This window comes from Eptatretus burgeri, chromosome 10 (genome assembly GCF_056783735.1).
Source record: "Eptatretus burgeri isolate ZD-2024b chromosome 10, Ebu_testis_v1, whole genome shotgun sequence".
Lineage (NCBI taxonomy): Eukaryota > Metazoa > Chordata > Myxini > Myxiniformes > Myxinidae > Eptatretus > Eptatretus burgeri.
Window position 1 is genome coordinate 69,569,796 of NC_140970.1, and position 25,431 is coordinate 69,595,226.

Here is a 25,431-nt window from a genome sequence, read left to right on the forward strand (position 1 = left end):
GGACAGCCTGGGGCTACCCACGCTCAGCTCAATGTGACAGCAGACAGCTTCTTCTTACCCCTTTATGGACAGAATAGCTGTATGACAATGAATGACGTGCATGCTCGCTTCTACCGTGGCCGTAAGAAGCCTCCGCCACTGAAGAAACTGCTGCCAACTGATGTCAACATGCAACTGCACGTGCTCCAAGCTCACCTTCAGATGCCACTATGGAAGGCAGCGGACAAACATGACCCACCCGAAGAACCTCGAGATATTGTCAACTTCGGCTGGAGCATCGAAGGCTGTACCATCACACCGGCCATCTCAACAGTGCCAGTTGCTCCCCAAGTGCTCCTGTATGTAGTGAGCTGCAGCTGCACCATAGGGCAAGGCATGCTGCAACAGTGCAGGCCGTTCATGCACGGACTACTGCAAGTGTGAGGGAGGAGTCGCCTGCTGTAGTCGTTTCACCAGCAAGCAAATGGACATCGAAGACGACAAAGGGGAGCTCGGTGTAGTAGAGGATTGTGACCGCTGATGGCTAGTAATACTGTGCTCAATGTCTCTATAGAGTTCATGATACTGTGCGTCAGATGTCTTTGGTTCCATCATCATGTTTTATGAACAATACATTAAAGTTTCTTAGTTGACCTTTGACCCCATATCCAAAAAAAAAAAAAACTCCAGAAATGGACTCCCCACACTCTAAAACCCATAGAAAGAGGAATTACACGACCCTCTAGGTCGAGATCAAAAGTTGAAAACTGGTCAACATCTAAGATGGCGAAGGACGCCATCTTGAATTCTGGGAAATGCTCAACCTTGCACAAGCAGCAACCAAGCTAATTTGGCTCTCCTAACTATATAGAACACATTTCCGTGAAAAAAGTTCACAGTAGTTAACATTGCAGGGTCAACATTTTGGCAACCTGACTACTGTGGACACACACCTCCTGCTCTTTCAAAGAGTCACACCACTCTACCAGGTTGCCGCACCCTATGCTGTCTATAAGCCTCCTTCTGGGCATGCGGGGACTCCACCCCCATCATGCTCTGTAGCTTACAGACACATAACAACATCCTCCTTTTACTCTAGGGTGGAGACTAAACACGCTTAACCTCCTATGGCCATAATTGTTGTATGCCCCCCACTCTCCCCATGGTCTCTTCGACACTGCACCACATGGCCATCTCTGATATTACAGGCCATGTGGTGTCTCTCGTACTGCACCCCATGGCGTGCTCCACTATGCGGCACCCGTGGGCTCTACTACGTCCTCTACAAGCTCGAAACCTGCATCTTGAGCTCTACACTGCCAACAGGGTCTACACTATCTCTTTAACACCACGTGGTCCACTAACCTATCCTCCTCCACATGCCTCCCAGCCACAAGGGTCTCTACATGATATGCCACGGGGGTGTATACTTTCTTACTCACCCCCTGTGCTTCACTAACCTCCCTCCCCCTGCCCCTCTCCCCCCATTCCCCACTGATCTCTGCCATCTCTCATACACCAGCCTTAGCACTGGTCTTTATGTCTGCTGTCAATTCCTTCTGGGGAACCCTGCTGTGGCTTCTAGGCTGGCCTCCATTTGTTTCCGGATTTTCGCAAACACTGCTTTCATGTTGGTTGTAAATTCTTCCACACTCCCCATTTGTTCTCTTCTGTTTTTATTCCTCCCATTTCCTCTTTCATACCAACTCCCTATCTGTTCTTTTTGTCTTTAATTGTTTTTATTTATCTTTTCGTTCTGCTCTTTTGAACATCATTTCTCTCATCTGCATTAACCTCGTCATTTCTACCTGCTGTGCCACCCCCAACAAGCCTGAAACCAGTGTCTGTGGATGTTCCTTCTCTGGGGTGAACCGGTCTATAAAAATGAGAACTTAATTCTCTTCCTGGTATTGGTAATTCTAGGAATTTTGGAATAGAGTAGAATTCCGAGTACTTTTTTTCATTTTTTGGGGGGTTTTGGGAAATAAGGGACTATTTATTAAATTTCATGTACAAGGTGCCAACTGCCAATCATTCCAATTCCAGTCACTGTAAAGGAAGTGTGCTGTGAGAATGATACATACCTGGGTTTGACAAAATGTCCACATGTGAGTTGTCAGGGCAATGGAAGTTGCAGTATGAAACATACTTGCAAGCTTTAACCCGGTTTCTCAGTACACTTCAGGAAGCATATTTCGCATGATTGTGCGACGACTGGAGAGGTCATATTTTCAGTCCAAAGTCCCCACAAAGTCTTTGAAGCCAGAGTCTTCAACAACAGATACAGGCCGCATGTCCCGAACAATCATATTTTTCAGCATCTGGTTATTTTGGGGAATCAGTGCCATACATGGAACAATTTGAGATTTTACTTGATATGCTTTGAATGGTCAATTGTGAAAGCAAACTTGTTGCCATTGCAGATTTGGGTTTCTTTGCTTTTGTATTCTAAACCATCATGATTATTAGTACTCAGTCTGGTGCTGGGTTTTCAAATGCTTTAGCATATTTGGATGTGCAGTATTTTTCTGATTAATGTCTGCTGAACAAAGAAAGCATCTAACTTTTGGACCACCTTCTTTATCCTTCTTGAAATAGTTGCAAAGTACACTTTAAAAAAAAACCTTCAAAGATACAATGTAAACTCGGTTAGGATGCAACCACTGACAATTTAGGTTATACACTTCAGGGCAATACCATAATGTAGTCAATGATAGATATTGTTACCATTAACGTTACAATTTATGATAGTTGAAGAATAAATTTATTACTAATACAATCTACTAGCAATTGAACAATTCCAATGAACTCTCTTCTGTTATTAATTCCTTTGTTAACCAATAAAAATATGATTGTTAACCATTAAAGACATTATAGTTAATAAACAATTTGACATTCCAACATCACTAATGATTACAATTATTTTATAGTCGACAATTAATAAATATTACAGTAAATCAAGTAATTACTGTAATCGCAAAATTGTTCTCCAATAAATGATGAACAGAACTTATGACGTTTCTCCTTACCATTGACTATAGCTGAATGTATCGGTTTATCCAGACTCAGAAATACTGTGAACAATTTATATTTCCGTATCAATACTTGCATTACAATAATAAAGACAAACACATTCAATTACGTTCAAGAAACATGCATCACAACATTCAATCAAAACAAATAAATATGTATCAAAAAGCAGGCCAATCCAACACTCACCCCAAGGTGACGACACTCTCCAAAGTATTTGACCAGAAAAATAGAACCGGGCATCCTGAAGCTAACCTGGATCGGGAGCAACATTCACTCAACCCCCCTCCCCCTCCACCCCCCACAGACCCCCCCCCCCCAAGACCCTGATTTTTTTTTTTTTAAAGTAGTGAACAAACTTTGGTACATCATGGGTGATGAAGGTTGTGGTCAAGTTTCATCGAAATTGTATGTGTAGTTTTGGAGAAGAGAGCAAATACCAATCTTGGGGGAGGTCAAAAACCCCCACTGAACCCCCTTAATGAGCGCATTTTTGATGCGGTCAATAAACTTTGGTACATCCTGGGTGATGAAGGTTGTGGCCAAGTTTCATCAAAATTGGGTGTTTGATTCAAGCGAAAATGACTGAAGTGTTTATGGACTCACTGACTGACTGACTCACCTACGACACTGCTCGATTGCATATTCTCACCAGACGAAAGTCCAGGTGAGCTAACAACTGGATAAGATTCATTTAACTTATCAACCCCAAGTCACTGAATTCACTGAATGGTGCGGTGATGAACAGCTGATGTTTGCTCACATCGATATTTACTTTACATCAATCAACCAATAAATTAATGTTGCTTTGAGATTAATGATAATGAACTCATCTCATCTTGATAATGGGCAATTGTTGATAATGAACTCATCTGTGTTTGGCCTGAGAGCCAACTCAAGAAGAAGAAATTTTCATCTGATTTTGACAAATTTCCCTGAAAATATCTGCTGTTCTTCCTTTGCTCCAATCGGTTCTTCTGACCATGTGCTTGTCAGAGTGGACATCGCCACCATGAGCCTTTGCCTCATGAAAAGCAAACCCAACTGATGGTAATCTCAGTTCCTTCCATAAAGCTCGGAACAAGTGCATGTCTACCCTCAGGAGAGCCAGAAAACATCTTTCCAATCTCAAGTCTGAACTCTCAAACCTCTCTCTCTCCTCCAAATCCTGGTGGCATCTCATCAAATCTGTTTCTGGTGTATGTAACCCCTCCATCCCCTCCTTTACCTCAAATGGCCGCACTGCTGACACCGCACGTGAAAAGGCTGAATGCCTAAACTCAGTGTTTGCATCTAAATCTTGTGTCCTCAACCCATCACTTTCTGTAGCCACCTTACCCAGTCGCACCCAGATGTCCCTGGACTCTGTGTCCTTTTCTTCTGTCAAAGTGGAGAGTTTGCTGTCAGACCTCGACTCAGATTCTGCAACCGGACCAGACGGCATCAACCCACGTCAGGGCCGGATTTCGGCATGGGCAAGCTGGGCAGTTGCCCAAGGGCCTCCACAACCAGGGGGCCTCCACATATTTCATGAAAAAAAATTGTAAGGAAAAATGTATTTGTGAGTGCCTGAATGGTTGGTAGTTCGTGGAACAGATAAAAGATATTCATCTTATCTCATTCTCTATTTTATATAGAAGTTCAGATTCTTTGTTCTTGAAAAATATATTTTATGGATGACTGTAAATATGTCTTGTCACCTTTTTAATATTTTAAGGTAGGGTGGGCCTCCACCACTGAAGGCTGCCCAGGGGCCACCACATGTCTAAATCCGGCCCTGAACCATGTGTACTATAAACTTGCTCCTCTGCTCTTGCTCACCCTCTCTGTTCTATTCACCCTCACATTTGCTCAAGGTAATCTGCCATCTGCTTGGAAATCAGCAAACATTACTGCCCTGCATTAAAAAGGTGCAAAAACAGACCTCTGCAACAACAGTCCAATCAACCTTCTCCCAATCATCAGCAAGGTTATGGAATCGATCATCGCTTCAGACATTAAATCCTTCCTCTTCTCCAATGGCTTGATTTCCGATCATCAATTTGGTTTCAGACCAGGTCACTCTACCCTGGATATGATGCTTCTACTCTCCCAACAATGGATGGAGGTCTTCAATGCTGGACATGAAATCAGAGCCATATCGAGAGACATATCGCGTGCTTTTGACACAGTCTGGCACCCTGCCCTGCTCCCCAAACCCTCTTCCTGTGGTATCCAAGGCCATCTCCACTCATGGTTCACAGACTTCCTCTCCTGTCGCAGCCAATGTGTGGCCCTAAATAGAGTTCCCTCATCCCCTCTTCCTGTCCAGGCTGGAGTTCCTCAAGGCAGTGTTCTGGGCCCTGTTCTTTTTCTGGTTTTCATCGATGATCTCTCCAACTCTCTGGAAAATTCTCTTTATCTCTTTGCTGATGACTCCACCCTCTGCCGTACCATCTGTCATCCCTCAGACTGGCAAGCAGCAGCTTCTTCGCTCTCTGCAGATCTGGATAAAATCACAAACTGGTCCAACACGTGGAACATGTCTTTCAATCCTGACAAATCTCACACTCTCACTATGTTTCTCTAAAAGAACCATTTGGAACACCCCCCCCCCCCCCCCACAATCGACTTTCTCAACCATCCTCTCGAAGAAGTCCTTTCATTCAAGCTTCTGGGTCTCACTAACTGCCATGATCTTTCCTGGGAAAGCCACATTTCCAACCTGGCCTCCAAAGCCAGTCACCAACTGGGAATCCTCCTTCGTGCAAAGTCCTTCCTCAGCCCACCTAAGCTCCTGATCACAAATAAAGCTTTCGTCCGCAGCCTGATGGAATACTGCTCTCCCCTTTGGGCTGGTGCTTCTGCCTCTCACCTTTCTCGGCTTCACGCTGTGGAAACCAAGGCATTTAGGATTATTGATATCTCCCGCTGTGAGGCTGTCTTTGGGCCTCTCACTCTCTCACCACAGGCAGGTCAGTGGTCTTTCTGTCTTCTACCGTCTCCTCTCTGATCTCGCCCCCCCACTCTGTCTGCAATATGTCCCCCCCCCCTCACCCATATATCTGCAGGGTGCTCAAGGTCCACCAGCAAACCCCTTCTGGTAAAACTACCAAAATCACGAATCACTGCTCACCTTCACAGTTTCATTCTTCTTTTTTCCCACCTTTGGAATAAAGTCCCACGCTCTCTTCAATCCCATTCTTCCCTCCAGGCCTTCAAAACGGCTGTTCACCACCACCTTTTATTTTCCCCCATCCAAAACCACCATCTTTTCTACTCCCGTTAATCCAACTCATCCCCACCTCCTTCAAATTCCCTGTTTTCCTTCCTGAAATTCCCTGTAATGTCCATCTTGTATACCCCATGTTCCCCGCCCTATCCCTCTCCCTTCCACAGATCTCCTAATGTCTCTGTTCCCCACTGTTTTGTCCTTCCCCCTCCCACCCCCCTCCCTTGTTGTGCGTTGTGTGTTTCCTCTCATACGAGCCTCGACAATGTACACCAAAAAAATTGTTGGCGACTCAGACTTTTATATCAAGGGCTACATGAACTACATCTACATCCCTCTTGGTTTGTTGTAATTTTACATTACTTTATTTATGAACTTCTCAAATGCAGTGTGATCATCTTTCATGGCTTCCCGTGTGTCCAGTACTTCTGGTCCTTCAATTGATTTGCTCATTATATTAGTTCATTTACATGATCAGGCAGAAGGCGACTTTTTCAAAACACAAAATTCTACTCTATGAAGAAAAAGAACACTCAACTGTATCTGTTGTGGTTGTAAGTAGCAAAAGATGAATCCCTACTTCTCTCATTCCAGGAAACATAGCACATATATTATGTCGAGACATGAGTGATGAAGAAAAAAAACAAACAAATTGAAGTCAAATGCTTACTCATTCGTCGTATGATATGCCACTCTGTGTTCAAATTCTCTATTCTGTTCTGATTACGTGATAGCCCCATTGCTGGTAGTGCCTCACTCAAGTCAGCTGTTGGTGTTTTAAATGACAGGCAACTGTAAAAACTACCTGGAGGTTGAGTATAATCCAGAAGTCGCTGTTCTAAATGGGTAAGAATCAAGTTTGTGTACTTTTTGAGTTTGCTTTAGAAACACTTCTTGTCCTCATCAGTTGAGAAGCTAATATAAAGTCTTCACCAGTCAACTTGTGGACTGAAGCCTTCACTTCTTCCAGTACGTTTCCAATGGATACCTCTCTAATTGTTTCAAGTGTAGCTTATATTGCTGGATAGAGATCTACTACTGTTGTTGCATAGGCCTGGGTGGCATTGTTTAATGACCCATGTGCTTTTAACAGGTTTACTGCAGAGAGAATGATTGTCTTCTCTGAACAAAGTAGCAAAAGTAGTCCACCAGCCTCACTGCACTCGGATCCATCCCATCTTCATGGATACTTTCCAAAACCAGTAATAACGGTTTCAGTAATTTCAAGACAACAGTCAAAGACCGCTCATGAGAAAGTCAGCGGGTTTTACCACGATGGACTGACATGAACTTCAGTCCCAAAGCATCTTCTATGTTTTTTTTTTCCAAGGCATTCAGTCATTTTGAATTCTTGTGAAAAAAATGTAACAAGCATTAAATATATCGCTCTATTAATATCCTTTGAAGATTCTGTCGCTCGTACTAGTGCTAAATGGAGAAAAGGGCATCTGCAGTGTGTATAGGAGAGATTAGATTACACTTTTCTCTGAGCAAACCTTGTACTCCACGGTATCTTCCAGTGAAGTTTTCAGTTCCATCAAGTGCACAAGCAGTCATCTGTTTATAGTCTAATTTACAAGCATTTAACCCTTCTAAGAAGTGTGTTGTCACAAATGCAGCAGATATGTCTTCTATAATCTGAACATCTAGAAATGCATCTACTGGCCTGCCACTGACATCAAGATAGCGTACGCAATGACTCAATACTTCAGGCACATTTGCATCGGTGCATTCATCAGCCATGTCAGAAAATTTCTTGCATGTGGTGGAAGAGTTCTTCAATTTTACAACTGCTGAGTCTTTCACTGTTGCACCATGTGCTTCCAACAAATCGGTTGAGTTTCTTCCAGAAAGACAGTGAGCATTTGACGGTCTTGTTTGAAACCAGTGTCCAACTTCAGGGTTAAAAAGTGACGATGTACTTCACATTGCCCTCCAGCTTGTAGTGTGTGGTATGTCTTGCTTGAATAGAAAGTATCCTGCAACATTCATGTCTGTTCAGATTAATGGTGTTGTGTCTTCAGCATTCTTAACAGCCTCATTAAATACTTCTGAAATTGGCTTTGACAGTGACTGGCAACTAAGGCTTTCCACATATCGATGCAGACCAGAGGCTCAGTGTTGTGTAACCTTTTCACATAGTTTGTCATCATTACCTTTGCTGATCGGTTTGGAAAACCAAGATCCTCCACTTTTACCGACTGCAGCAGTGAGAAGCTTCCCTTCTACGTAAGCTTTTTTGCAAGAGGTGCACTAGTAGCTTTTTTGTCACTTCAATAAATAGAAGGAGTTTGACTGACAAAGATCAGGAACTGTCTCAATGTTGTGAAGATGGTGGTTCTTCTTCAGTAGGTAGTTGTATTTGTGCTTCTGGCTATGTGGATGATGATGTATCACTCAAACCTTCCGATGATTATATGTTCTTGGTTCTTGGTATATTCATTATCTTGGTTAGTTTTTTTAGCCCTTTGAGTGGAACAATTGTTGAATTTCTTTTGTCTTTTCATTTTCACCTCTACCTGTAGCTCAACATAAAAACGAATATGAAAAAGTCAAACTAGAAAAGGACCCGTTGAAAAAGTGTTCAATAATCAATTTTACTAGCAGTGACCCGCTAAACATTAGTAGTAGTTTTCATGGAGATTTGAAAAATAGCCTTACAAGTTAACTAGCAGAGCCTATCCGTCGCTTCGTTGACGGATCAATTAGTCGTCCTCTGCCAAAAAATTTGGGGCAAGAAGTTGAAGGAAAGGAAGTAAATTTACCTGTGCAGAGAGTGTTTTAACTCCTCACCTCCCCCACCCCCACTTCCTATTCCCATCCTCACATTCTGCTCCCCTTTGCCCCCCGTTCATCCTGATGTCCCCGCTAGAAATATCACACAGGATGACAAGCTTTGACAGGCCCCTCCATTTTTGGGGGGGGAGGGGGGGCGGAGGAGAAGTGAAGGAAGACCCGAGGGAAGAGTGCAAGAGTGCTTTGACCTTTTTTTTTTTTTTTTTTTTTTTTTTTTGTATACCTTGGTCGAGGCTCGTATGAGAGCTAACACACAACTCACAGCAAGGAGGCATGAGACAAGAGGGGCGGGAGTGGAAGGGACAAAACAGTGGGGAACAGACACATTAGGTGAACTGTGGAAGGGAGAGGGATGGGGATGGGACGGGGAACGTGGCGAAGAGAAGATGGACATTACAGGGACTTTCAGGAAGGAAAGCAGGAGAATTGAAGGAAGTGGGCTTGGGTGGATTATCGGGGGTAGAAAAGATCGAGGATTTGGATGGGGGAAGATAAGAGGTGGTGGTGAACAGCTGTTTTGAAAGCCTGGAGGGAAGAATGGGAAAGAATAGAGTGAGGAAGTTTATTCCAAAGGCGGGAAAAAAGAGGAATGAAAGAGTGAAGATGAGCAGTGATTCGTGATTTTGGTAGTTTTACCAGAAGGGGGTTGTTGGCGGACCTTGAGCGCCTTGTGGAAATGTGGTTGGGACAAATCGCAGAGAGAGCAGGGGGGGCAAGGCTGGAGAGGAGTCGGTAGAAGACAGAAAGACCACCGACCAACCTGCGGTGATTGAGTGAGAGGCCCAAAGACTCAGCTTCATTGCGGGAGATGCCAATGATCTTAAAAGCCCTGGTTTCGACAGCGTGAAGCCGAGAAAGGTGGGAAGCAGGAGCACCAGCCCAGAGGGGAGAGCAGTACTCCATCAGGCTACGGACAAAAGCTTTGTAAGTAGTCAGGAGCTCAAGAGGGCCGAGGAAGGACTTTGCACGACGGAGGATTCCCAGTCGGCGACTGGCTTTTGAGGCAAGGTTGGAAATGTGACTTTCCCAGGAAAGGTCATGGCAGATAGTGAGACCCAGAAGCTTGAAAGAAAAGACTTCTTCCAGAGGATTGTTGAGAAAGTGGATGGGGGGGTTTTCGAAACGGTCCTTTCGAAGAGACATAGTGAGAGTGTGAGATTTGTGTGGATTGAAAGACATGTTCCACGTGTTGGACCAGTTTGTGATTTTATCCAGATCTGCAGTGAGCGAAGAAGCTGCTGCTTGCCGGTCTGAGGGATGACAGATGGTACGGCAGAGGGTGGAGTCATCGGCAAAGAGAAATAGAGGATTTTCCAGAGAGTCCGAGAGATCATTGATGAAAACCAGAAAAAGAACAGGGCCCAGAACGCTACCTTGAGGAACTCCAGCCTGCACAGGAAGAGGGGATGAAAGAACTCCATTTAGGGCCACACGTTGACCTCAGCATTGCCCAGGTAAAGGAGGAAATTGTAATACCCTCTACAGCCACCAGGTGGTGCTGCACAATACACATTTACATAGAGAATTTACGACACCCCCTCCCCCCCCCTGCTCACCACGTGTGGCCGCAGCCACATAGCCGATTTAACACCCCACACAAAGTTGTATTTGTACCCCGAGTTTGGAGGTTGTAACTTAAAAGATACAAAGCCACAGAGGGAGAGGGTGAATGGTGTGTGTGTGTATATATATATATATATATATATATATATATATATATATATATATATATATATATATATATATATATATATATATATATATATATATATATATATATATATATACATATACATATATATATATATATATACATATATATATATATATATATATATATATACATATATATATATATATATACATATATATATATATATATATACATATATATATATATATATATATATATATATACATATATATATATATATACATATACATATATATATATATATATATATATATATATATATACATATACATACATATATACAAATACATATACATATATATATATATATATATATATATATACATATACATACATATATATATATATATATATATATATATATATATATATATATATATATATATATATATATATATATATATATATATATATATATATATATATATATATATATACATACATACACACTACATGGCCAAAAGTATGTGGACACCTGCTCATCCAATATCTCATTCCAGAATCATGGGCATTAATATGGAGTTGGTGTCCCCTTTGTTGCCATTACAGCCTCCAATCTTCTGGGAAACCTTTCCACTAGATGTTGGAACATTGCTGCAGGATTTGCTTCCATTCAGCCACAAGAGCATTAGTGAGGTCGGCCACTGATGTTGGGTGATTAGGTCTGGCTCACAGTCGATGTTCCAATTCATCCCAAAGGTGTTCGATGGGGTTGAGGTCAGGGCTCTGCAGGCCAGTGAAGTTCTTCCACACCGATCTCGGCAAACAATTTCTGTATGGACCTCACTTTGTGCACAGGGGCATTGTCATGCTGAAACAGGAAAGGGCCTTCCCCAAGCTGTTGCTGCAAATTTGGAAGCACAGAATCGTCTAGAATGTCATTGTATGCTGTAGCGTTAAGATTTCCCTTCAATGGAACTAAGGGGCTGAACCTGAACAATGAAAAATACCCCCAGACCATTATTCCTCCTCCACCAAACTCTACAGTTGGCACTTTGCATTCGGGCAGGTGGCGTTCTCCTGGCATCCACCAAACGCAGATTTGTCCATCGGACTGCCAGATGGTGAAGCGTGATTCATCACTCCAGAGAACGCGTTTCCACTGCTCCAGAGTCCAATGGCGGTGAGCTTTACACCACTCCAGCCGACGCTTTGCATTGTACATGGTGATCTTAGGCTTGTGTGCGGCTGCTCGGCCATGGAAGCCCATTTCATGAAGCTCTCGATGAACAGTGCTTGTGCTGACGTTGCTTCCAGAGGCAGTTTGGAACTCGGTAGTGAGTGTTGCAACCGACGACAGACGATTTATTTCTGTGTGACATGCTTCAATACTCGGCTGTCCCGTTCTGTGAGCTTGTGTGGCCTACCACTTCACAGCTGAGCTGTTGTTGCTCCGAGACATTTCCACTTCACAATAACAGCACTTACAGTTGACCAGGGCAGAAATTTTCTGAACCAACTTGTTGAAAAGGTGCCACGTTGAAAGTCACTGTGCTCTTCAGTACGGCCCATTCTACTGCCAATGTTTGTCAATGAGATTGCATGGCTGTGTGCTTGATTTTTATACACCTGTCAGCGATGAGTGTGGCTGAAATAGCCAAATCCACTAATTAGAAGGGGTGTCCGCATACTTTTGGCTACATTGTGTTTTTATTGATTTAAAACGTTTTTATAACCATTTTTTACATTTAATTTGCAATATCATTTCGCAATGTTTCATTTGAAACAACGTTTAATGAGGTTACGTCATCTCACAATTCAATAAAAAGTGTCCTGTATGATAATGAAAAAAAATGGTCATTTGTAATGGAAAAAATGATATACAACTGGAACTCCTCGGTCAAAGACCTTTATTATGATATGGGTTTTATTGTTCCTGATCAAGTATTTTCAGAGGAAATTGTCAAGAAAACAGCATAAGCATGGCATTCATGTAGATTGTGAAGTTGAAACCGAGAATTGTCAAAGAAAATGTCAGATATTGTAATGAGAGACCAAAGACAGCAAAAATTGACTTGCAGAAAACAAGATAATACACCAACGGCTGGCCTGGAGGCAGTTTTCTTCCCTACCAGAAATTGTGTGGGAACTAATGAGTGTGCTCTAAAAGTCACATGTCTCAGGTTAAAGTGCCTCACCAAACAAAACTCCTAGGTATTGTAAATTTTCAAATTGCATCTTTCTGGTTCAATCGACTTGCATTGGCCAATGGGTACCCTCAATGGGTTCAAAGACTTGACCAATGGGTACCCTCCACACTCAATTATGAGCCCAATCACCGTCCTGCGAGCCAAGAAGAGTAAAGGGAGGGTGAGCTGCCCAGGCCTGCAGAAATATGAGACATGCCCGCTCATAAATTTCACCTTTCACCTAATTCAACAGAGGGACCACATGACATGGTGGGAAAAGGATAAATTGGCAACACTGCACATGATAGTTGACTGATAGGGGAGGGGTGGAGGTGTTGGGAGAATTCAGAGGGGTGTACATCCACCCCCCCCCCACCCGCCACCCCCAATCCCAATCTAGATCACAACTAAATCCCTTTTAATTACATGGCTGAAATCGAGAGTCGAGTACATATCGATTTAAGCACACTACTAGTATTGGCTGCAATACAATCCTACAGAAATGTAGGCAGCTGTAGCTCTGCTAAGGTTAACCTATGCAACTGTTTAGCCAGCAGAGCCTTTTTAATATGATAGACGAAAATGCCTTAGGGGGTTCGGGTTTAATTAATTTAACAGTTATTTCCTAATCGGTTTGGATCAGGGGTCTTCCATTCACCAGCAGCTTGCTATCGCTTTCCAAGCCAGTCGTTCCATATCAACTGCTTTGCAAGCCGCTCGCCTAGCCGCTTGGCAAGTGGAGCAAGCGATTAAGAAAGGTGCTCCTTTGTTTGAAAAAATGTCCGCCATAGTCAGCTTAAGTTGTTACGTGTCACCACGGGGCCAAGGGGGGGGGGGGTGCTGTGTTTACTAGGTCGGGTTTAAGGCCAATTTCTTCCAGTATGTGATTGCCCCCTGTGACCTTTTCCTACGTTTTTGCATTTACAAAGCTGGCTATAAAAAAGGAATGACGCTTTAACAACACCAACAACCGACAGGCCAAGCCTCAAGGCTGCGAATTGGTCGGTGTGACATGAGAGAAGAAGGCATGATCGGAGAGCAGTGAGAGGATATAGTGGGTGCGCGGAGATGACGGTGAGAACACAAAGGACCTTTCTGGCTTCTTGACACGACGGCAAAATATAGCAGCGCGATTCTCATTGTTCGTGTTGAGGCGAATTTGCCCGCATGCCTTGAGCAATACTCGAGCCATTGTCTATTCGGTTGAGTCGTGAAGCATGTGTGTTTCTAAGGAGAGGGGAAGAGGAGAAGACCGCGCATCATGGCCTTATCTCAGGGCCTCAGAAGTTGTCACGTCATATGGTGAAGGAGAAAGGCGCGACCATTTGTGGTGAGCAGACTTGGTGTAAGAGAAGAGCAGGGTCGACACATTCGTTCGTGAGAAGAAACTGTACGAAGGTTTGTGGGCCCTTATCGAAGGAGGACCACCCGTGTGAATTACAATGTACGTTTCCCACCCAGGGAGCTGCTCGATGCCATTTTTGGGGTGCTGTTTCCCATGCAGGACGACACGGTTCAATCCCCAAGCTCCTGGAAGATTATCTCTGGACACCCAGCGAGGTGCCAGAATAAAGGAAGTGATTTTATTTTATTTTATCTTTCCCCTTGTGTTTTTTGTAACTGTGGAGACGTCTCAACTCTAGGCTTTAATTTACATCACGTTTCATTACCTCATGCTTTGATTTATTGTTTTTACATCACACTTCGATTTATTTCTAATATAAATATGTGATTTCTTTTCATTAAATCCTATTTATTAAGATTGCTTGTGTCTGTCTATTCGTTGTGGGGTTGAGTACAAACCCTTGTACTTCCATCTGCTCTGCGTTCTTGCTGCCCTCTATTGTAATAACAGACCAAAGTTATACTATAATCTCCGCATGCTATAATCTCCAAGGATCATGTGTTCACCTCCAAGGTAGAACTGTTCAGCTATCCGCCCAGGTAGGTGTTAACCGCCCGTCCACGGCATCTCGGCTGGGGAAATTAACATAACCGGCGTGGACACGACAACACACAGTAGGGTGCATAGATAAGCTTTCAAGGGTTCCTCCTTCTCACTCCCCATTTATTTATCTTTCTTTTGCTCTTCCTCATACTCTGTAGCCACTGCTAACACAATCAATTCGTTTGGGGAAGTTGTTACAATAGGATTGAGTAAAACTGAAGGTGACGGCCCGGCCAGCATTTATTTGAGGACCACGATCCTTGTCTTCCACGAGTATAGATCCTTGTCTTCCCATTCATCCCTTTGTATTTTCACAAGTCATGTTACTTTCCTCTAATACCGGGCGTAGTGGCGTGCGCCTGTAATCCGGCTACTCGGAGGCTTGGGTTGGAGGATCGCTTGAGGACGGGAGCTCTGCTCTGCGCTGGGCCACGCTATGAGAGGATGTAGGGCAGCCCGGAATCATGGCGAAACCCAATCCTTATCCCTGTGTCGTAAGAGGCGACCAGGGTTGCATCAGGAAGGGCATCCGGCGTAAAACCTATGCCAAATCAGTATGCGGATCATAACGGAGGGGTCGCCACAGCGGATCATAACGGGAGCAGCTGAAAGCAGAAGAAGATGTTGCTTTCCTCTAACCCCCCCCAAACCCCGTATTTAACTAACTGCAGCCACTTGCATGGCGAGGAATACCTCAACAGTCAGCTCTGTCTGTCTGTCTGTCACCCCCCCTCCTCCCCCCTCCATAAGGCTCGCTCTCACAGCAACCATCCTGCCTCCCTGACCAGCTCATCTCCTATTGGCCGGGGTCCATCCATACTCAGCATGCTCCACACTCCACTGTTCCGTTCGGGTCTTTGGGAGCAGTGTGTTTGTTTCACACAATAATGCCCTGAGTGACCTGATGGATTTGTGTGTGAGGCACGGAGGGAGCATGGTCAGACCGGCATGAGCCCGTGGTGCACCAGGCTAAGAGAAGGTCTTATCCCATTCACCTCCCATCCTCTTCTTTTTCTCTTTAGTCACATGCATCTAGTTCTTCTCCCATGTGCCTGTTTGTTGATAAGGCATTAAGTAAGTCGACATGGCCGTTTTTGTAGTAAATAATCACGTCGCCGATTAGGTTCTTTCTTCCTGTGTTCATTTTGCCTTCTTCTGTTCCCAACCCATTTTAATCGTAAATTAAATCTGTATTTCCTTTCATCTTTCGAGTGCTTTGGGTTTCGTCCGTTGCCTCCAGAAAAATACATTTTTTTGGGAAGCGGTAAACACACTAAATTTTTGGCATGTAAATCGAATTGGTAGCGGTATAACACCCAGTGTCCAGTGCACCAATCGGTGAATCACACCCGCACCCCGAGTTGCTGTCAGTGCCGCAATCTGCTCAGAGCCATCCATCGCCAGAGGTGAGGCGAGGAAAGTAGGAAACCCAGGATCGATGACTGAACACACTAACCCGAGCGAGCGATTGCTTGCACTTTTATATTCGGCCCCAGCACGTAACTCCTGCTACGGTCATTCTTTATCCACTTGGATCAACCACGATTGGCTCATTAATTTGTGGGTGTGAATGAGCTCCTTGATCCAATTGATACGTCCCCCTGATTGGTTGCGTTATCAAGGAACGTGAGTGTGCTGGGATTCACTCAACACTGCCTTCCCTTCACCCCTCATGCTGCCTTCCCTTCCCCACCCATCACCTCATGCTGCCTTCCCTGCCCTTTATGCTGCATTCTCTCCTTATGCTGCCTTCCCTTCCCCTCATGCTGCCTTCCCTTCACCACCCTCACCTCATGCTGCCTTCCCTGCCCTTCATGCTGCATTCCCTCCCCCTTACACTGCCTTCCCTTCTCGTGCTGCCTTCCTTTCCCATCATGCTGCCTCCCCTCCCCTCCCCTCATTTAACTCCTCCCAAACCCCCTCCCCTCTCCATCCCCCATGGACATCTCCAGGCGGTCTCAACATTCTGTATTGACGTGCTGTTTTAATCCTGAAGTACCCGTTCAATCCTGTATCCCCCCTTCACTTCTCCACAAGCCCCCCCCTACCAAATGCAAGTCTAGAACCCCCTCCCCTCATGCTTACCCCCTTCCCAAACCCCCTCCCCGTGATTGAGAAAATTGAGAAACAAGCATGAAAAATATATAAATAAATAATTTGGAAGGATTGAAAAAGGAAGCCAAGAGAATGGATCTGGGGGAAGAGTAGAGTCAGAAAAGGGAATGGAGATAATGTGGAAATTGTACAGTGCATACTAGTGTGGGTCAACGTTCCATATTGTTTGCCTATTTAATATGTAGAAATGGAATGTGCATTGGCCTGAATCTACTGGGATTAGTGCTTCTATCCTCTAATTTGTCGAATAGAAATACAAATACGGGGTTTTGCTGAGCCTTGCTCCAGACAACTATGCAGCCATTCATCTTGTTAAGCCCAAGCTTGTGCAGTCTTGCATTCCGGCAATTTTAAAATCCCCCCTAAGCTGTGTCAAAGTTCGACCCAGGCTCCTGGGTAGCTGCCTGGACAAGCATCCCAGAGCCGATCATTCATGACTGGTATGAAGACTTCAAACAACATGGCATTATCTTGGCAGGAAGATCTCCATAAAGAGTTACAATACAGCTGAGACCGCTCTGCAAAAGTATATCATACTCTCTCTCTCTACCCATCCTCCATCCATTGAGGTTGTGTTATGCATTTCCATTGATCATATATTGATAACAATCACTCTTCTCTCCCCAGATTCATTAAACCCAATTTCCAGGGGAAAAAATGAAATCAAAAGTTGTTTGTCTTCCTCCTCCACGAACTTTGTCCCACATATAATGAGACAAAAACTCCCTTGATTTGTGGTTAGAAATTCAAAAGATGGGAACGAGTTTTCACGCATGACTGAAGTCCTGTCCACATGGGACACAAACATCAAAGGAACCACAAATAAGAACTAAAATCTAATTAAAGCGAAGGCAACAAAGCTGGTGACGTGGTATTGGGAGTGCTGATAAAGACTTCAACAACAGGGTCACAGGCTGGTACAGTGCATGTGACCACTTCAGAGGAAACTGGGTCAGGATATGAACTGAGTGCACCCCAATAATAAGGACAACACTTTCATGAATGGGTTGGTCTTTGAGATGAATAATATATAGACTGGACCCTGGAGCATAAATTATTTTTATTTCTGACAGGCATATATGCACTATTTTGTTTGATACAAAGTCGAGCTCGTGGACTAGCTTGAACAGAGAACGGAACAAAAGGAACAGCACAAAGATAGGAGGTAAATGCCGGCAGCAGGGATTAGGGACAAAATAGAGGGAGACTTGCACGAATAAGGTATACAGGGAAGAATGAGGGATAGGGGAGGACACATGGGGTGGACAAGATGGATACAGAAGCAAACTCTCAGGAAGGAACAACTAGAAACTATGTGCCAATAATTCAATGAATCCATGTTACAATGCAAAGTCCACTTCTCCACATTAATAATGGGCTGGCAGGATGGTCCAGACTCTTAAAGGTATACACATTCCCCACTATAAGCTGTATAGCCTGGGTTTGAATCCCGACCCAGCTCTAAACTGTCATTCCAGTGTTTCACAGGCAGGATGATTCATCAATATGAATCGTGCCGTCTCTCGGATGAACCTAAAGTTGGTGTCCCATCTGCCGGCATTCGTTGGTGGACGTTTAAGACCCATGGTGTTCATCGTGAAGAGTAGGTGAGCTGTCTCCAGCACCCTGAACAAATTACAAATTCCTGACCTAACTACTGCTGGGAGAGGGATGGCAAGACAACCAGGCCAAGAAACTGCTTTGGCAGAGCCAATGCTCTGTAACAGAGTGTGGTACATTGAATTGCTGTTACGGATTTCAGAATCCGGTCTGAAGAATGCATTCACACATCCAGGTCCTCAGACAGTTATTTCCTTAAAGGCATGTTCAGATTAGCCCCATCCCCATGTCTAATGGGATCTTAAATGTGATGCGTTGAGAAGGGTGAAAAATAGATCCCCTCTCTTTTGGGAAGCTTTTTTTTTTTCTTTACGACGGACACGTTTACCACATTTCTTTCGCGAGCTCTGAAGCGCACCCTTATTTTTCCTCAGCAACGTTTATGCACATGTTCTTTCGCGAGCACCGATGCCCACATTTTTTGAGAGCGCACGGGCTGTCATGTTAACCGTGCGCAAGTGGGGCGGGGTGACCTTGAGGCGGACTGCGCCCGCCGAGACGGGCCGCAGATATAAAACGAATTGGAGGTCCGTTCTGAGGCGAGAGAAGTAAGAGGAGAGAGAAGTAAGAGGAGGGAGAAGTAATCGTGAGAAGCTAGCAAGAAGCGGGTGTAAGCGCGCGAGGGAAGAAGCGAGCCAGAGAGGAAGCGTGCAAGCAAGGAAGCGTGCAAGCAAGGAAGCGTGCAAGTGAGCAAGCGAGCTTGTGGTGCACGTGTGGGTGTCTCATCAGCGCCAACGAGACAATTCGTCCTTCCCAGTGCTTGAGCAAGCGAGCGTGTGGTGTGGGTGTGAGTAGCGCCGACAACGAGTGAGGCACGGGTCGGTCATCAATGTGTGAGGTGCGGGTCAGTCACCGACGGACTGTGTGGGTCACTGGACGTCACCAGTTTTGTGAAGTGTGAGAAGCTGCCTGTGTCGCAGCACCAGGGTCTAAACCCACGACAGATGATCTCGGTACCCTCCCAGACGTTGACTGGCGTTCAAGGCTGTTCGTGAGAGGGTGCACGGCAAGGCTGGGTGCTAGCGACAGACTTGACACGTACGCACACTTTCAGGATGTTTCCACGTCACGGCCAACTACTCTCTGGTGAGCGAGACGGCTCTTCTCCCCCCCCCCCCGAATGATCTGTTGGGTACCCTTGTCTGTGTTTAGCTGTAAGTCAACCCCTGATAAGCATCTATTCTTTGGCTCTTTCTTGGCATTTTGATTGATTTTGCTTTGAAATTTATTCTTTATTTACCTCAGGAAATAGTTTTTTTTAAAGTAATTATTTATTGACTTCCAACCTTTCCGTGTTTGTCCTTCCCTGCCATTGGTCAAGCATTGTCTGAACTGAGATAGACTGGGAGGTAATTACCACAGATTTGATCAAAAATAGTCAGCACTCACCAGCGGTTAAAACGCTCAGCCACCCTAATTAAAATATAACCGAGATAACATTGGTACTTTGCCGAGGGCATGCTCCCCGCTCAGGTAACCATGGGACCTCTAGTTAAACAGCATAATTCGACGGTGGACACTGGAACTCGTGGTTAACTGGGTGGTGTTCGTGGTTCTAAAACAACCAACCGTACCACAACGTTAATTGTGAGCGGTGGCCCCAGGTCTGGCTCTACCGAGGACAACCGGGGATCAATCCCCCTGAGTGACAAGCTGGTTTCTCGGTACCCGTTACCGCAACAATATATGCATATACATATACACCAGCATGGTGTGCTTACACATTGTGGAAGCATAAGAACTGTGTTTCTCCATTGTCTTGGGTTGCTCAACTGCATTTGATTTTTCATCTATTTATATTTTAATTTATGGAAGCTTTCCGGACGGTTCTGTGATTTTTTTTCTCCTGGTGTATCGGCTTTGATGTCCATTGGCAAACACATTACCATGCTTCCCCATTCTTTCGGGTCACTCGCTTGCATTTTTTTTTTCATTTGTCCGATGATTCTGTGACATTTTCTGGTGTACCCGCTTCGATGTCCACCGGCACACAAAATTTCAGCTTTCTGTCACCCACAAGGTACCAATCTTTAATATCAGTCATATATATATATATATATATATATATATATATATATATATATATATATATATATATATATATATATATATATATATATATATATATATATACTGCCATGCTCTGTTACAGAGTGGAGTAGTTTCCTAGCAAAGGTTATACTGGGTGGTTTGCAATCGTCTTACCACACACACATTATCTATCACCAGGGGAGTGTCCCTCCTTCCCCTCCCTTGTTTAAGTTGATAAACTGAAGGACTGAAGATATTGAATTGATGTGGTGTTGATAAAGCACAGTCACAATGGGTCAAATGGCCTCCTGCTGTGTCCAAGTTCAATACAGTATACCTCATGTATATTTATCACAATTTTATCAAACAAACCCACTGTTTCCTTCTTTCTGGGTCATGTTACGTGTGTTTGAAAGTTTTGCTCAACTCTCCTCATCGCACAGCCTTCATGAAGTCAGTTAAATATGGTGAGATTATATGATAATACAGTATATGTAGTGCTATGGCAACACCAACACAATTGGGGTTCAACAATTACACAAAGCAGGAGCTGGTTCAGGCCAGCTCAAAAAACCCATGTTAAATCTTCGTCAAATTTGGAGTAGTGTGTCTCCAGTGTTTCTCTCCCTCCCTTCCTAAACCAGCCCCCTACCCACTCTCTCCTTATTCCTGTCAATCTTCCCCTTCTTTCCCTATTCCTGTCTCCCAACTCTCTCTCCCCCTTATACCTTACTCCCTACCCCCTCTCTTCTTATTCCTTAATCCCTACCCCCCTCTCTCTTCTTTTTCCTATCTTCCTACCCCTTCTGTTATTCTTATCTTCCTATCCCTTCTGTTATTCCTATCTTCCTACCCCCTCTCTTATTCCTATATTCCAACCCCCTCTCTTTTTATTTGTCTTTCTACCTCCTCTCTCTCTCTCTCTCTCTCTCTCTCTCTCTCTCTCTCTCTCTCTCTCTCTCTCTCTCTCTCTCTCTCTCTCTCTTTCCTCTTTCTCTCTCTCTCTCTCTTTCCTCTTTCTCTCTCTCTCTTTATACTGTACCTGTCTTCTTACTCCCTCCTTCCCTCTCTCCTTATACCTATCTCCCTACCCCCCTCTCCCTCTCTTCTTATTCCTGTCTTCATACTTCATTCTTTGCCTCTCTCATTATACTTGTCTGCCTACCCCTCTCCCCCCTTCCACTGCTAGCTAGTCATTGTTGAGGAGAGTCCTTCCCAGGTACTTGGGGATTGGAACCATTTTCCAATGCTTCTTTGCTGGACCCACTCCCTGACGCAATGCTAGGTGCTTGGGCACTAGAATTACCTTCTGACGCTTGTGAATATGGACCAACTACCTTCATTTCCTGCTGAGTTCCTTTCTTTTCTCACTGGTACTTTAAGTTTACTGGCATGTTTACCTCTCCCTCTCTGCTCACATTCTTTCTGATGATGAGGTGTCTTCCTCACTTGGATTCTTCCCTGATATATATAATCAGGTTTTCTTCTCCATCGCTCCTTTTTTGGATTTCATCCCTAACAAAGGGAACACACGTGTGCTTATTCCATCCTTTTAGTCTTTTCGGCCGATTTCGAGAGTAGTTTGTGACACTGTCCATTATCTTCTTCTCTCTTCTTCTTCTGTTTGTTTCCTTTTTTAAAAAATAAATAAAAGTGGGTGTGTCTTTGTCTTTGTGTCCAGTAACTACTCCGAGACCTTGAGCTGATTGATACCAAATTTTCAGGCTATACTCAGGGGGTCTCTACTTCGGTATTATGTGAAATATTTTCCATTTGTTTCTATTTTTTAATTTTTTTTTTTGGGGGGGGGAGGGATTTCTCATCGGTGTTATTTGTTGGGTTACTTCTCCATTGTGGCGGACCATTATCATCACTTTGTCTGGTAACTACTCCGAGAAGAAGGACCATTGATATATAGGATGGGAAACTCCGATTACACGTGTATGATGTCGCATGAGCAACTGTGATAGCAAAATTATGTGATATTTCAATGCCTATACCATAGAATATCAAAACCAAAAAAAGGGGAATAAATAGCATTTTAGATCTATTTATACCCTTTTAAGACCCTTAAGATCCTATAACTACCATTCGATATTGGGGATGTAGATGACCTTCAGACCCCTTAAACCCCATTATGCCCCTTAGACCCTTGTCAACCTTTACTCCCCTTAGAACTCTTACACCCACTTGAACTGTTAGACTCGTCAGACCGCTTTAGGCGCACACCGCACAGACATCTATAAAGTCTTCTTGCAATAGACAGACTATACTTTTTTCAGAAAGTAATGCACAATCTCCAGCCACCCAGAGGATGGGTACCCTGCTCATTGGTTATAATCACTGTAGTGTATTGTGTATGTTTAATGAGGATACCTCCCATGTAGGGAGAAGTATCCCTCACATGTCGGCAAGAGGATAGATGCTGACGTGCTTGCAGGCACGTTGCCTTTCTGGGCAAGGGACTGACGTCACAGAAGCACTTGCTCATTTTGTGACTCACTAAGGTTGAGGTTTTCCTTTCTGAATAACATTCCACGTGCACTGTTATTCAACCGTTGGATTCTTCAATTATTTGCTCCTTTGTTCTTTGGGAGTGGTGTTTGGAAGGGGAGCGCTGGGTTTCAGTAACGTATGCATATTGTTGTAGCTGCGGGATATCCCGTGTCCCGGTATGAATCCCGGCGGCTTGCGTCAACAACGGCCGCCTGATTCAATGGCCCCGAGCCGGATCACGGAAGGGAGGCCACCGTTGCTGTGTCCCTGTCTTCTTGTAGATAACATTTATTCCTGTTGAGCAACTCCTTCACGCCATTTGCACAACGCTGATCATTCAGACTTGTGTTTTTTAATTTCCTCATTTAATTTAAACACACATACTGATTGAAGTACATAATTAATAACTTTTCACAAATTGGCTAAGCACTGTTCCCTAAATTAATATTTCATTGCTATTATGTATATATATATATATATATATATATATATATATATATATATATATATATATATATATATATATATATATATATATATAAAAACAGTATTTGATTGTCTGTTCCTTCCTACTGTTTATACATATATAAATATATATCTTCTTCTTCTTTCGGCTGCTCCTGTAAGGGGTCGCCACAGCGGATCATCCGTTATGATCCGCATACTGATTTGGTACAGGTTTTACGCCAGATGCCCTTCCTGACGCAACCCTGGTCACCTCTTACAACACAGTGATAAGGATTGGGTTTCGCCATGATTCCAGGCTGCCCTACACCCTATCATAGTGCGGCCCAGCACAGAGCAGAGCTCCCGTCCTCAAGCGATCCTCCAACCCAAGCTTCAGGGTAGCTGGATTACAGGCGCACGCCAATACGCCAGGTATATATATATATATATACATATATATATACATATATATATATATATATATATATATATATATATATATATATATATATATATATATATATATATATATATATATATACATACATATATATATACACATACACACACATATTAGGGGGTTAAAAAAAAAAGTATGAATATTCATGCTCCCTGGGTGTGCCTTTGTTCCATTTGACAGTAGAAACACACACCAAATATGAAGCAGATTGTAGGATGTTTAGGGGTTCCTCAAGTTGGCACAATATTGTTGAAATTTGCCAAACTGTAACTGACAACTTGCCGTCGTATATGTACAACACAGTACACTTCACAATTAATATGGTTGTTTGATATTTTCAAAAACCACAGCAGTCATATAGGATGAAAGAATAGTTTTTCCAAGGAGACCGAGATGAGCTTTTTGACATTGCAGTGCAAAATGCCCTCTCCATAATGGACATAATTGTGCCAACTTCAGGAACCCCTAAATATCATGGAATTTTGTTCATTTTTGACCTATAAGTTCTTATGGGGTATTGGAACAAAGGTAAAATCAGGGAGCAGCAAAAATCAAACTTTCATTTTTTTGGAACACCCTAATATATATATATATATATATATATATATATATATATATATATATATATATATATATATATATATATATATATATATTTAAGGATTCAGCGGTGGCGGGATTCGGACGATGGCGTCAATCACTGTCCGTAACCAGTTTAGGTTTTCGCACCCTACTCTCGACAGCTAAATGTTACAGATTCGGCGCCACCCTAACCACTGCCGTCTCCGGGTTATAACGCCGGCTGGTTCGGCACAGGCCTCGCGTCACGCATCTCGAATCCCGATACCAATGTACCCCTGGACCTTACCAGTTGGGGAAATAGACCCCGGTTACGGACTGATTTTGTCAGATACCGAGAGAATTCTGCCAGTCTGTAACCATTTTGGTTTTTATATCCAAATCGAGGGGATCGTTCCTCGGTGCGGCACAAATTAATTCAAAGCGGCAACTTCATACGAATCAGCCATATTTATTGGGGACCTCGGGGAGCACGACACAAGCAAAGCATTCACGACAATGTTATAATTAATCTATAACCCGTTCTTAACTAGGGAGCTACGGATTACGGGTTTCGAAGGGGACCCTAACGAGATAAACCTTAAATGACATGCAGACAAGACACAGAGTACTTGGTGATGTTTCATGGACGAGAGGAAAGTGTCAAAAGCACGAATGTGGCTCGTGACAAGCCGATGTCTACGGATTCAAGCGCCCAAGCTCAAACCGCCGCATGGCAAAATGGCGCTCGTCCATGTGTCGCCGCACTCACGCACGCAGCCTCGGCGCGCTCTGACCCCGCGAGATCGACTGCACCAGAGCGAAAGATCGATGGTGGGTTTCAGCTGGTTTCTCCCAAAGTCCAGTATACAAGTCCAGGCCTGGCCTATTCACCAT

The 25,431-nt window shown here is 43.8% G+C and overlaps 1 pseudogene; it reads left to right on the forward strand.

Moving 5' to 3' along the window:
- Positions 1-15,145: 15,145 nt before the first annotated feature.
- On the forward strand, positions 15,146-15,291 carry LOC147018810 (signal recognition particle RNA; annotated as a pseudogene).
- The last annotated feature ends 10,140 nt before the right edge of the window (positions 15,292-25,431 follow it).